Raw genomic sequence first — 12,127 nt, forward strand, 5'->3', positions numbered from 1 at the left:
CAAAGAATAGAGGAAATAGAGCGGATTGGCCTTCCTCAAATTCCATTTGGATTGTCACGGATTTTTATCTCTTTAGATTTTGAATTTAAAAATCTTTTTAAAAGCCTATAGCTTTGATACCAAATGAAATGCAAGTGTGACAACCCAAGAGGGGGGTGAATTGGCTAATTAAAAAATCTTGGCTTAATTAGATTTGGTGTTAAAAATTAATTCATCAATTAAGCAATTATTAATCTAACCTTTGTTACAATGAGAAAGATAATAAAAGTTAGGGTTTAGATATTACTTTATCCTTTATGTGCTCTAACCCTTGTTCAACAATAAATATAACTAAGGGTAGAGATTACCAATCACCAATGTGCAAAGAAAAGGAGAAGAAGAAGCAACCACAAGACAAGAGATTTATAGTGGTTCGGTCTATCACAAGACCTACTCCACTCTTCCAAGTTTTACCTCATTGGGGACTCCACTAAAAGATGAGATTCTTCAATGGCGAATCTCCAAGCCGTACAACCGCCTTCTCCAATCTCCAAAGGGGACAAACCATTTCTGCACGAAGCCTTGCGAGGGGACACTCCCTCTTACAATAGATTCTCCTTTCTTACCGCGCCGAATCAGAGACCCTCTTACAATCAATCTTCTCCTTCAGGCCAAAGTGAAAACCCTCTTCTAGATTCACCTTTCTTATCGGGCCGAATCGAAGACCCTCAATACAACTCCAAGATTTGCCTTTCTTAACGGGCCGAATCAGAGACCCTCAATACAATGAAGAAACTAAAAAATATAAAACTCTCTCTTTGCCTCTTGATAGGCGGAGTACAAACCTTTAAGCTCACAAACTCTCCAAATAAAAATACAAATGTAGAAGCCTACGGAGATCCTCTTGATAGAATGTAAAAATTAAATTCAAAGAGGTTAAACCTTTGATATGAAAGTTTAGGTTCAAAAAGATAAGAGTTGATCTTTCAAAAGGTTGTTTAGAAAGGTTTAGATAGTGTATATATAGCCCACTTGAAAATATGACCGTTTGGGGGTAAAACTGTAAAAAACTGGGTTGAAAAAGTCAAGGCTCGCAAGCCCCAACGGCTAGTTTTTCAGGCCGCGGCAGTCGACCGAGCTATGCCGGTCGCTTGCCCTTATCGGGTTCACTATTGCAAATTCAAATTTCAAACCGTCGAGGTCGATCGGCCTATGGCGGTCGTCCGACGAGGGCTATCTGTTTGATTTAAATTTAAGTGCAAAAACACTATCCAAGGTCGACCGGCCTCTGGCGGTCGCCCGCCCTAAACTTATGTCGCAATGATTCTATTTCAACCGAACCATTTTCGCAGTCGCCCGGCTTACCCCGGTCAACCGGTCCGCCTTTGGAATGCAAGTGCTGGATTTCCAGCACTGCTTCTGCGGTCGCCCGGGACACCCCAGTCGACCGACCCTGTATGAAAATTCTTTTTAACTTTGAAAATTCAGGGACTTGGGCCATGGTCTTTTGACTTTAGTCCTAGGTTTTCAAAACACATTTTTGGGTGTGTGTATGGTTTCCAAAGATATAAAACTTGATTAGGAAAACCATTTGAAAACCTTTTGAAAGTGCAATCTACATCTAAACAAGAGGACTCCACAATACATTCTAAACGTGTATACCATGAGTCTTGTTGCAATGTCTTCGCTCCTTTGCACTTTCTTGGACTGCCTTGACTTGTGAGTGAACATCTTGAACTTGACTTGGTTCTTGTGACTCCCTCCAATCTTCAAGACATGTTGAGAGGTACCTGAGGTGTCACCATGTTGGTTTATCTCCAAGCTTCTACTTGACACTTGCTAGGGAACTTATGAGATCTTCATCTCGAGCTTCTTGACTTGAACATCTCCAAATAGTGATGTCTTCACTATGAGTGCAAGCTCCTTGATCATTGTGTGTGTGGATCCGCAAGCCATGTGTTGTAATGAGTTGTGTCATGGCAATATGATATATCAAATTCCTGTATATAGCACAACATCTCAAGGCAACACATTAGTCCATCAATGCTAATCAATTTGGGTTTGCTAGCATCAAAACCAGAAGGTAAGGTGAATGATTGAACCCATGGGAACCCTTAGGCTTACACGTGCCCTTTTGAAGGGTTCTTTTATTTGCTTGCTTCCTATCTAGTAAATTGGTGATAAGGGCATCGTTTCAACCATGGAAGGCTAAGCTTGAGAACAAAGCTTAGGATTGGTGGAGGGCACCGGATCAACCCTTGGTGAAGCTTGGAAGCTTGTAACGGTTTGGTCTTTACCCATAAGAAGACTGAGATAGTGGAGCCACGGGAGGCAATATCTCGTGAGAGGATGTAGGTCGGGATTGGGCCGAACCACTGTAAAATTGGTGCATATTTTCCTTATCTCTTTATTTTTCCTTGTGCGCATTTATTTTGTCTTCCTAATTTTAATTTTTCTTTGTTCTTGATTTCATTTGTTAGATCTTTTAATTACAACAAAAGTTTTTAAAATCTCAATTCACCACCACTTCCACCCCGCCTCCTTGGGTTGCCACCTGGCCCCACAATCATCTTCACAATCACAGCCTGTGAGTTGGAGGAGGGTAGGTTGAGTTGAATAGAAACCAAATTCATATTATTTGACATTTTATTTTTCAAATTCAACAGGGTTCCCATCCGATTCATTTAGGAAAGGTTCCATCACCGCCACAAAATTGAGTTTGTGAGTGTCGATTATAGTCTTAAGTCTTATGCTTGTTGGCTTATTCCTGACGCCTCTAATGTTTCCATATTAGGCCACTGATCATTGAGATATTGCATCAAGAGACTTTCCTAACTGGGTTCTCATCCCAGTTGATTGTTGATCCTTCCTCTTACTAGTCTTTCTAGCTGAAGCTTGATCAATTCCTCTCTTACTCTGAAGTTCTTCCAAGAGTGTTGATGATTTCCTATTTGAAATTTGATCTTCTACTAGCTCACTCTGAATTTCTTCCAAGAGTGTTCCTGCTTAGGGGTGTCAATGGATCTAGACGGTCCAATGGATCGTCCGAATCTGAATGTTAATGAACGGGATCTAAATATATGAATAGGATCCATGGGCATATTTCATATCATCAAATCTGGGATTCGAAAAATTTTGGATTGTGTATGGCACGCCACAGATGCCCATTGGATGGTCACGATCTGAAATGGTTTACAAAAAAGCCCTCCAAATTTTGTTATTGCTAATCGTTCTATGAAGGGTGTTTTGGTCATAACCTCTCTTATCACTTAATGAATCAGATGGGAATGCGATTTCACTCATTTCAGTCGTTTCATTTCATACTTTCACGAAGGAAAAGAAAGAGGGGTTTTGTTCTTTATGCATCATATTCTTTGATAATGGTTATACATTGTATTTGTGTATGTGATTTTGATTAGTTTTATTATTTACAAGCATTATTGTACACATAGATTAAACATAGATAAATTTTTAATTTAGTTGAAGAAAATGCATAGAGACACACTAATAGTGGACTGTCATTCTATCTCTTTTTAAAAAATTAATTGTTAATTAGCTTAGTGGGACAAAATAGGATACCCCGATGGACGATCCGAATTAAAATGGATCGTGATCATGATGTGGAAAGTAGGATCCGAAGAACAATCTGACTCCGACCCGACTGTTGACACCCCATTTTGACCAGGCCCTAAACCCTCCATGTTTGTGCTAAGCCTCTTCAATTCAGTATTTTGGCATCTCAAATTACACCCTAAGCTAGGTTAGGGTCCCATCAGGATCCCTGCAAAATTCCGTCGAAATCCGAGCACGTTTACCTAGCAAACGAGCTGAGATAGTATGCGTAGTGCAATGCAGAGGGGGGTGAATTTATCCTGAAAATGATGTGCTTGGCCATATAAGACACGCAAAACCGCGCGCTTATCATTTTCTTTGCGCAACCGCTTGCCCATCAAAACTTGCAGTGCCAATATCAACTTCCAAATTTGCCTATAAATACTTACTTAAACTCATTTTCTCAAGTAATCTAGTTTTTTTCTAATTAGAGAGAGAGAGAGAGCGAGAGAGAGAGAGAGAGAGATTCCTAAATCTCTAGCCCTAACCCTAGCTCTCGATTCTTCTTCTTCTCTGGCCGTTCTTGCCGGAGCTCCGGCTAACCTTCAGCCTGCATCTCCATGTTCATTCTCCAATTACAGATCTATATCTTTGGTTGTATTTGGATCTTTAGATTCGGAAATCTCTAACGGCAACTTTTTGTGCACTAAAAATTTCAGGTAATTTCTTTTCACATGTTCTTTGTGACTGGATTTTCTTGTGTTGATATCTTTTTCTTATGATTTAGGATTTTTTTTTCTTTTTTGGGATGGATAATCTGTAATGAGTTGATTTTTGTCTCCACCATCGAGTCAAATTTATTTTTTGTTTCTTTTATTTTACATAAAGATCTGTCCATTTAAGCTTTGATTTTCCTTCAATTGGTTGAGTACTCATTTTTATCATGTAATTTTCATTATTTGAGAATAGAATATTTTGTAAGACTAGGATATTTTTATGAATTGTGTGTCTGTTGTACTAATTTTCAGTGAAAAGTTTTCTTGAAAGGCTGTTGTCATATGACGATATGCTAATATTCAAATTCTGCAATTTTTCTTGAATTTTAAGGTCTACCTATAGTTTGTTAGTATATTTGTTCAATTGGATGTTACATTCCATTTGTTGAGCATGTCTGATGAGGTGACTGTATGCATGTTTTTTTTTTAAGTAATTGTGATATTCTTATTTGCTGATGCTAAAATCAAACAGTTCATAATCATTCATCATATTATTGAAATAAATTGATTATTATTTCGTTTCACCAAGACAGTTATGATCGATTTTATCATCTTTCTGCTTCATAAATTGTGACAGGAGAAACGTATGACATATCTTTAGTAGTATAACTCTATTTCAAGGGATGCTTTAGAAAAGGTGTAGCTTAATTTGTGTTAGTCTTTCAGGATACATAAAAAAATTCTTTCTTGTACTTACATCAGGTTGATTTGTTTTCTTTGTGGAGTAGGTCTTGGATTATTTTCTTCATGTTGAATCTGCTTGTATGGAATAGAAGATTTTCTTTTGTTGTGCATTAATGTTAGTGACTTTGAAATGATTAGGACTGAACATTGCCTTGGAAATTATTTGCCCTACATTAGGGTTAATCTCGTTGCCACAATGAGTTGGATGTTGCTTTAGGCCAGTAAGACTGATGTAAGGATTAGCTTGTTTTTTTTTTCTTTTGCAATGGATGCTATAATTCCTTGAAGATAAGTCTCAGAAACTACAAATTGTCAATGGATAAGCTGAATTCTGTGCATCTACCAAAAGGTGATACTCACAATAGTTATTCCCTTCTTTGTCATGGTCTGTTAACTTGTTGGTCATGGAGTTATTTTTTACAAACCTGTTGTAATCTAGAGTTGGTTTGCAAGGCTCCCTGAGAATGGAAATGATGTCCTAGTATCCACTCCTTTATTCATAGACAAGTAGGAATATGGCCTAGTGAGAGAGTTGTCATTATACCTTGCTAGACTTTCTTATATTAGTCTGCTTCTTGATTACCCTAGGAAAATTCTCATAAGCTCGTTTGAGTTAAAGGACCAAAGTTGGAGGCTAGAAATAATTGTTACTATGTTGTAAGTGCTAGTACATCATTGGAATTTCTCTTTTCTGTATAGGTAGAGAAGATTTAAGGTTCATGATAAAATCACTATTAAATGGAGGCATTACAGGGGTTGATCTACCACATGGTTGTCCCTCTTTTCTTATTAGAGCAATTATACATACGAATATTAAACCTGGTGAATAGTTGGTGTTATCTATAAGTGCTGATGTCTTTGTTCATACATTCTGCTAGATTCGAATGAGGATGGAATTATGTCTGATATGCATTGTTATTTATTGAGATTCGATTTTCAAAGGTCTTGCCTGTCCAAATTCCATGTTTCTGATCCTATGTAGCTCAGTTCCTCTTATACATTCGAATTGAAGCCCATCTGCTACTACTCTCCATTCAATCCTTTCATCAGTAGTTCACTTACCGCCATTTCTCCCTTGATCCACTAACAGACCCCACTCGCATTAACCCAAATCCAACAGACCTTCTTCAGCCCTTACACTCCATTACCTTCCTCATTCTATATCAGTAAGTTTTATTCTTGTGGAAGGCATATAATCAGGCAGGGTTGAGTTAAGTTTTGTTGTGATAATAGTGAGAAGTGATCTTAGTTACCTTCAATTTTGTGAGAAATTTCATTTTTAAAATTTGGAATGATTTATCTTTGTTGAACTGCATTGTGTAAATTTCAATGATGATAGCTTAGGATATTTAAGTGTTGTGACATGATAGTTCTTTTATGTGAGTTGAGCAATGAGAGTTGCAAAGCAGATTAATGTCTTTCTTTTTAGTGTTGAGAATGGAAATAGAGTACATTAATGAAGGGTGTGTCAGTAGGTTTGTTGAGAGGGTGATGCTTCTGACACATAGGAATAAGTTGAAAGTGGTCAATAAGAGAGCTTGGGTTTTATTCGATCAATTCATCAGAGCTTGTTACTCTTTTATGCAATAGGAGGGTGAAATGTATATGTGTACCACTTTCTTTATTTTGACGATTATAATGCTTTACATAAATCATAAACATAGGTAAAAGATCATTCAAAAATAATGACACAGGCTAGTGTAAATGTTAGATGTTAATATTATTGTTTTGGGAAATTACATGGGAAAAATTTTATAAAGTGGTTTTGAAGTTTCGTTAAAGCTTTTACATTGTGAAGTTTGTTCAGTAAGATAACATATCTCTCTTATCATTCTATTCAGTGAATGAATTTATATTGGGATAGTTGTGTAGTAGAATAAATTTGCTTTTCATTCTTTTGTATTTTTAGCCTGATAGTAGACGCATATATTATGTTATTGCTTCTTCAAGTAGACTCTTTGGAATGGTTATTTGTACTGTTACGTATTGATGACACGACATTCGCCTTATAGGGTAGCATATGAGAATTTTTTTGTAGGCTATGAAAGAAGAGTTGGCAGATAAGTTGTAGAGTCATGATTTGTTCTCTTGTCAACATCGAATGAATTAAGAAGACAAATTAAAATATCTTTTATTATAATATGAATTTTAGGAGGCAAGAGAGGTTAGTGAGACTATTAGGGTTTGGCCACTAAGAGTACTTGGTTGTCATTATTATTAGGGCGATGAAGGCGTTAGCCCAAGCCCATCCTTAGAGGGATTTACCGGATCATGGTAGTACTCTCATTCCTTTTCCTTTCTCTTCTTTAGGTAGAGAATTCCTAGACTCTTAGATATCCTTGAACCTTAGATCCCCTTTCTCAAAAGGCGATGAAGGCGTTAGCCCAAGCCCATCCTTAGGTGACTTGCTCAGTCCAAATATCACTCACCTCTTTAATTTGAAAGACTTGCCCAGTCTTTTAGATATCTTTAATTCTCCTTCTCATTGCTAGGGCGATGAAAGAGTTATCTAGAGCCCACCCTTTAGAGAGACATGCTTTGTCTCATAGAAAGTCACACCCTTTAGAGAGACATGCTTTGTCTCATAGAAAGCTTACCCTTCGGAGACATGCCTTGTCTCATTAGTGAGTCTGCCAATGGGAGACTGTCTAAGTCTCAAATAGAACATCTTCTACTAGTTGGAGACCAACTTGGTCTATTAATTGTCAATTCCATTTATCATTGCAAGGGCGATGATAAGGATATTTAGAGCCCACCTCTGTGTCTAGGAGACTTGCCCATTCTCACTAGCACCTTTCTTTACCTCATCTTCTTCTAGAGACTTATTTAAGTCTAATTAGCACTCCCCTTAGGGTTATACATTAGGAGTCAGTCCTTTAGTATAGGAGTCAATTCATTAGCATATTAGTCTGTTCTTAGCCAAAGAGTCAGCCATTAGCATAGGTGTCTGTCCATAGCTAGAGAGTCAGTCTTTCAAGAGTCTGTCCTATCATCATAGGGAGCTAGAATTTTGTCTAACATTTCATCAAGTCATGTGATTCTGTCCAACGCATAGGATTTTGTTCAACCCTTGCAACGCATAGGATTTTGTTCAACCCTTGTAGAGTCGGGATTCTGTCCACCCCCCTCAAAGTATAGGATTCTGTCCAACCTTTGCGGGATATTAGAAGTCTGTCATATTCTTATGATGATAGGAATCTGTCCGCTTGAGTCAAAAATAACAAAACACTTGAAAAACATTTGAAAATCATCAAAAGCATTTGAAAAAGTCTTGAGTCGCTAGGAGTAGTTAGGAAAGTCTGTTATGAAGTACGTTGGCTTGATCCTCTTTCACGAGGTACGTAGGCAGCTTGGGATTCTTATCCCAAGTTTAGTCAATCCTTTCAAAATAAACATGTTCAAATCATTTAAAAAACCTTTTGAAAAGCACAAAAAGCTTCCAAGCAAATCTTCTCAAACTGTTTTCAAAAATATCTTCCCCTAGAGTTAGGAGTTTGTCCTAGATGTTTGGGGTGTCTTAGAGTTAGGAGTTTGTCCTAGATGTGTGTTTGTTTTAGAGTTAGGAGTCTGTCCTAGCTAGGAGTATGTTACGTCTCTGTCCGGTCAGTTGGCGATCCACATCGCCAATTGATGACTAGACTAGGATGCGCTAGTGAACCCATCGTTTTCCCTAGGGATACAGCCTAGTTATACATAGGACGTAAGGCTCATCTGCATTAGCTAGGGCTAAAAACTTGTATTTAGTAAGGGCATATAGGAAGTCTTAAAAATTCATAATTCACTTGAATTTAAATAATCGCAAAAGAAGTTATTAATAACAAGTCAAGTTTTCTAGGTCGAGTCTAGGATAGCAGTCCTAGATGTGTTAGGGATTGTAGTTTAGAATAGGTGTGCGAAGAACTACGTTGCCTTGATTCCTGTAAGAGGCGAGGATATGTAGGCTTCTTTGGATGAATATCAGGTCATCTAAAGACTCGGGCTTAAGCATTAGAGTCTTAGGGTCTGTTGTTAGTACTTTAGGGTTTGTGTTTGTATATTGATGATAATTTTTGCATAGGATCATGAAAGTGTGTATTCATTTCTTTGCTTACTTAGATGCTTAGCTATAGCATTTACCTGCTTAATTGTTTTGATTACATGCTTAGCTGTAGCACTTACCTGCTTTGATTATCAGTTAACTGTAGCACTTTACTGCTTTACTGCTTATCCTATCTGTCATTTACTGCTTTCTAGATGGGACGTGTTAGGACCTTATATTATATTAAGCGCTATGTGTTCGCCCTAATGTAGATAGGTGTTATGTGTTCACCCTAGGTTTTATTTCATTATACTTTTATCCGCCTATCATTTTATTTTTTCTTTATTTCGTTTACTGTATTCTTAACTCATTTCATGATTAACTGCTAGTTTTAGATTTTTCATCATGTGCAGACCTTATACCTTTAGATGTAGCATGCATGTGTTTGCACATCAGAACTTAGACACCAATTAGGCATGACACTCATAACCTAGCTATTCTTAGGTGATATTTCTTTCATTTATTTTGTGTGTGCTTATTATTCATCTCCGAGACATGCATTATTAGATAGACGTCTTCTCGGAGATATATGTTCCCATTTCACATGATTTTCACCCAAAACTCTTCAAAATCAATACATAAATGGTATAAGAGACCAGGTGCTTGCACTTGGGCGGATGAGGTCTTCTTCGGACCTTCCAAATTCGTAACCAGGCACGAACCTTTTGTATCTCTGGTTATCCATTGCAACAGAGCATAGTATGGGTTCCAAGGCCGACTTCCCTAGATGACGACTCTTCTTTGTTTAAGTTACGTCTCGAATCCGGGCTAGTCCCCGAATCGAGAGGTATCTTATTTTACATCGCCACTCATGCTGTGAGGGGCATTCTTTCGAAAGTTCCTTGGTAGAACTCTCCTTCATGCGTGGATGATCTAGAGACTTTTGGGGGCTCGTCCCTAATCTCTCTCGGATCGGGGTCCTCACCGATCAATAAGGAATTTGAATGGATCGTGACTGTGACATAGGTGGATCCAACCCGAAGTGGATCCGTTGACACCCTTATTCCTGCTTTGTCTTTGTCTGAGTGGACGGCCAACCTAAAGGATTTCTCTTTTGCTTTTGCAAACAAAACATGTATCCTTTCATCGAATTGGTCCAATCCCTAAATGAGATTTACCTTTGTCAGGATTTTCGACGGCTGCCCTCCTACAAAATTGATTAATCTTAACTATGGGTAGAAGTATCATGGAGGGGTAGATAGGCTATAGAAGGACGACTTAGAAGTTTGTCTAGCCAAATTGTAATACAGCGCTTGGAAGAGACTTAATTAATCCCAAGTCTAGTGGGATAACCTCAAGAACAATAGAAGAATAGGGGAAGAAGACGTTTTTCCATTGATTCCCCAAATAGAAGATTACAGCTTGTTTTTATCATAAAGAATTTCCTACATAATATAGATCTCCTACGAAATAGAATAAGACAACTACTAGAATACTACTGTTGAATATAGAAGAAGGAAACTAAAAACACTCTTGATGTAAATAGAATAAGAAAACTACTGAAAATACTACAATGAAAATAGAAGAATATGGCTAAAGATATGTCTGTATCAAATTGGATCTCGGAGTGAAAAGTTTGGGTCGATGGGAGGGATTTGGTATACTTAGTGAGGGTGTTTGGAGACTGTTTCCACCAAGCCTATGGTAGTGCTTTTGGGGAGGCTTTGAGGGGTGGCATTTGTTGTTGATGGGTTTGTAGTAGGCCTGGTTGCAAGTTTTGGGGGGGGGAACTGGGCAGATCCATGCCTCTAGAGATGGTGGTTCTTGGGTAGGCTTATATGTTGGGGTGCATCTGGTAGTTTATTTAGGGTGGTTTGCCTCTCTCTCTCTCTGGCGCAGATCGTCTTTTTATTCTTTCTCATCTCTCCAAGACTTTCTTCCTTGTTTGTCATTTTTGTCTTTTCTTTCTCGCTCTCTTACTCTAATTCTTCCTCTATCCTTATCTCCCACTTCTTCCTCTCTCCCTCTTTTCTCACTAAAAGTTTCAACATATGCCGCCATGCACTTTCAGAGCGCTTTTTTACTGTCACACGAACTCAAAATTGGGGGCACACTCGAGTTGAGGATCTTGCTGCAGAATGTGAATATAAGCAATCACTCCAAAAGCTTAAGCTGCTAGAGTTAGTGTTATTTAATAATTTACATTTCAATACTCCGCCTCATGTGTGACCCCTCTTTTTTTTATCCGCCATACAAGTAGCACATGTGGCTGGTCCAAAAGATTAAGCTGTTAGAGTTGGTGTCACATAATCATTTACATTTCAATGAACAAAACTTGGCTCCTCAACGTTGAGGAGGAGACTCCTGCGCAATTCAACGTGGCCAACTAAGAGTCTGCCACGTTCAGAACTCTTTACTAAACTTTCACCCGGACAATCGTACCCCTAAACCCTTTACTTAACTTTGACAGGACAATCTTACCCCTACACCCTTTTCAGTCAGCTAACACCTAGACAAAAATTATTAAACTGAAGGTGCACTTGCAAAAACAAGCTACATGGGGGCCCCCTATTGGACCTTCTCACCAAAGTGCTTTTATTTCTATTATTTTATATTTTTCTATGCCATTATAAAATGCACTTTGGTGAGATAGTCCAATGGGGGTGTCCTTGTAGTATTTTTTTGCAAGGGCGTCCTTGAGTTTAACATTCCTCCCATCACAGTAGCAACTAGAGAAAATTGAAGAGGGAAATTTCAAGGGAGTATGTGTAATCTGCTGTTAAGGATGAAGGCTTAAGGGTGGAGCCGGTTGGATGTAGGTAAACAAAATTATGTAAATTCTTTGTGACTTATAAAAATATTCCAGGAAAAAGTCGGATTTCAATTTTCTTAGAAAGGGGATAATTTTTTTAATTTTTGAAAGAATTGAGCATGAAAAATGAGTTAGCCCAGGAAAACTATTTCATTGCAAAAAATTCCGGCGTCCAAATAAGACTGTGGTGTACGTTTAGGATGAATATGAAATAAGCAAGGGGTACGATTGTCCTAAAAAAAAGTTAAGTTTTTTTTGTCTAATATGTTGGGTTGGGTGAAGAGGGTTTAGGGGTATGATTCCTCT

Source organism: Tasmannia lanceolata, unplaced genomic scaffold, assembly GCF_043159265.1.
Source record: "Tasmannia lanceolata isolate RefF3 unplaced genomic scaffold, GAP_Taslan_0.1 ptg000003l, whole genome shotgun sequence".
Lineage (NCBI taxonomy): Eukaryota > Viridiplantae > Streptophyta > Magnoliopsida > Canellales > Winteraceae > Tasmannia > Tasmannia lanceolata.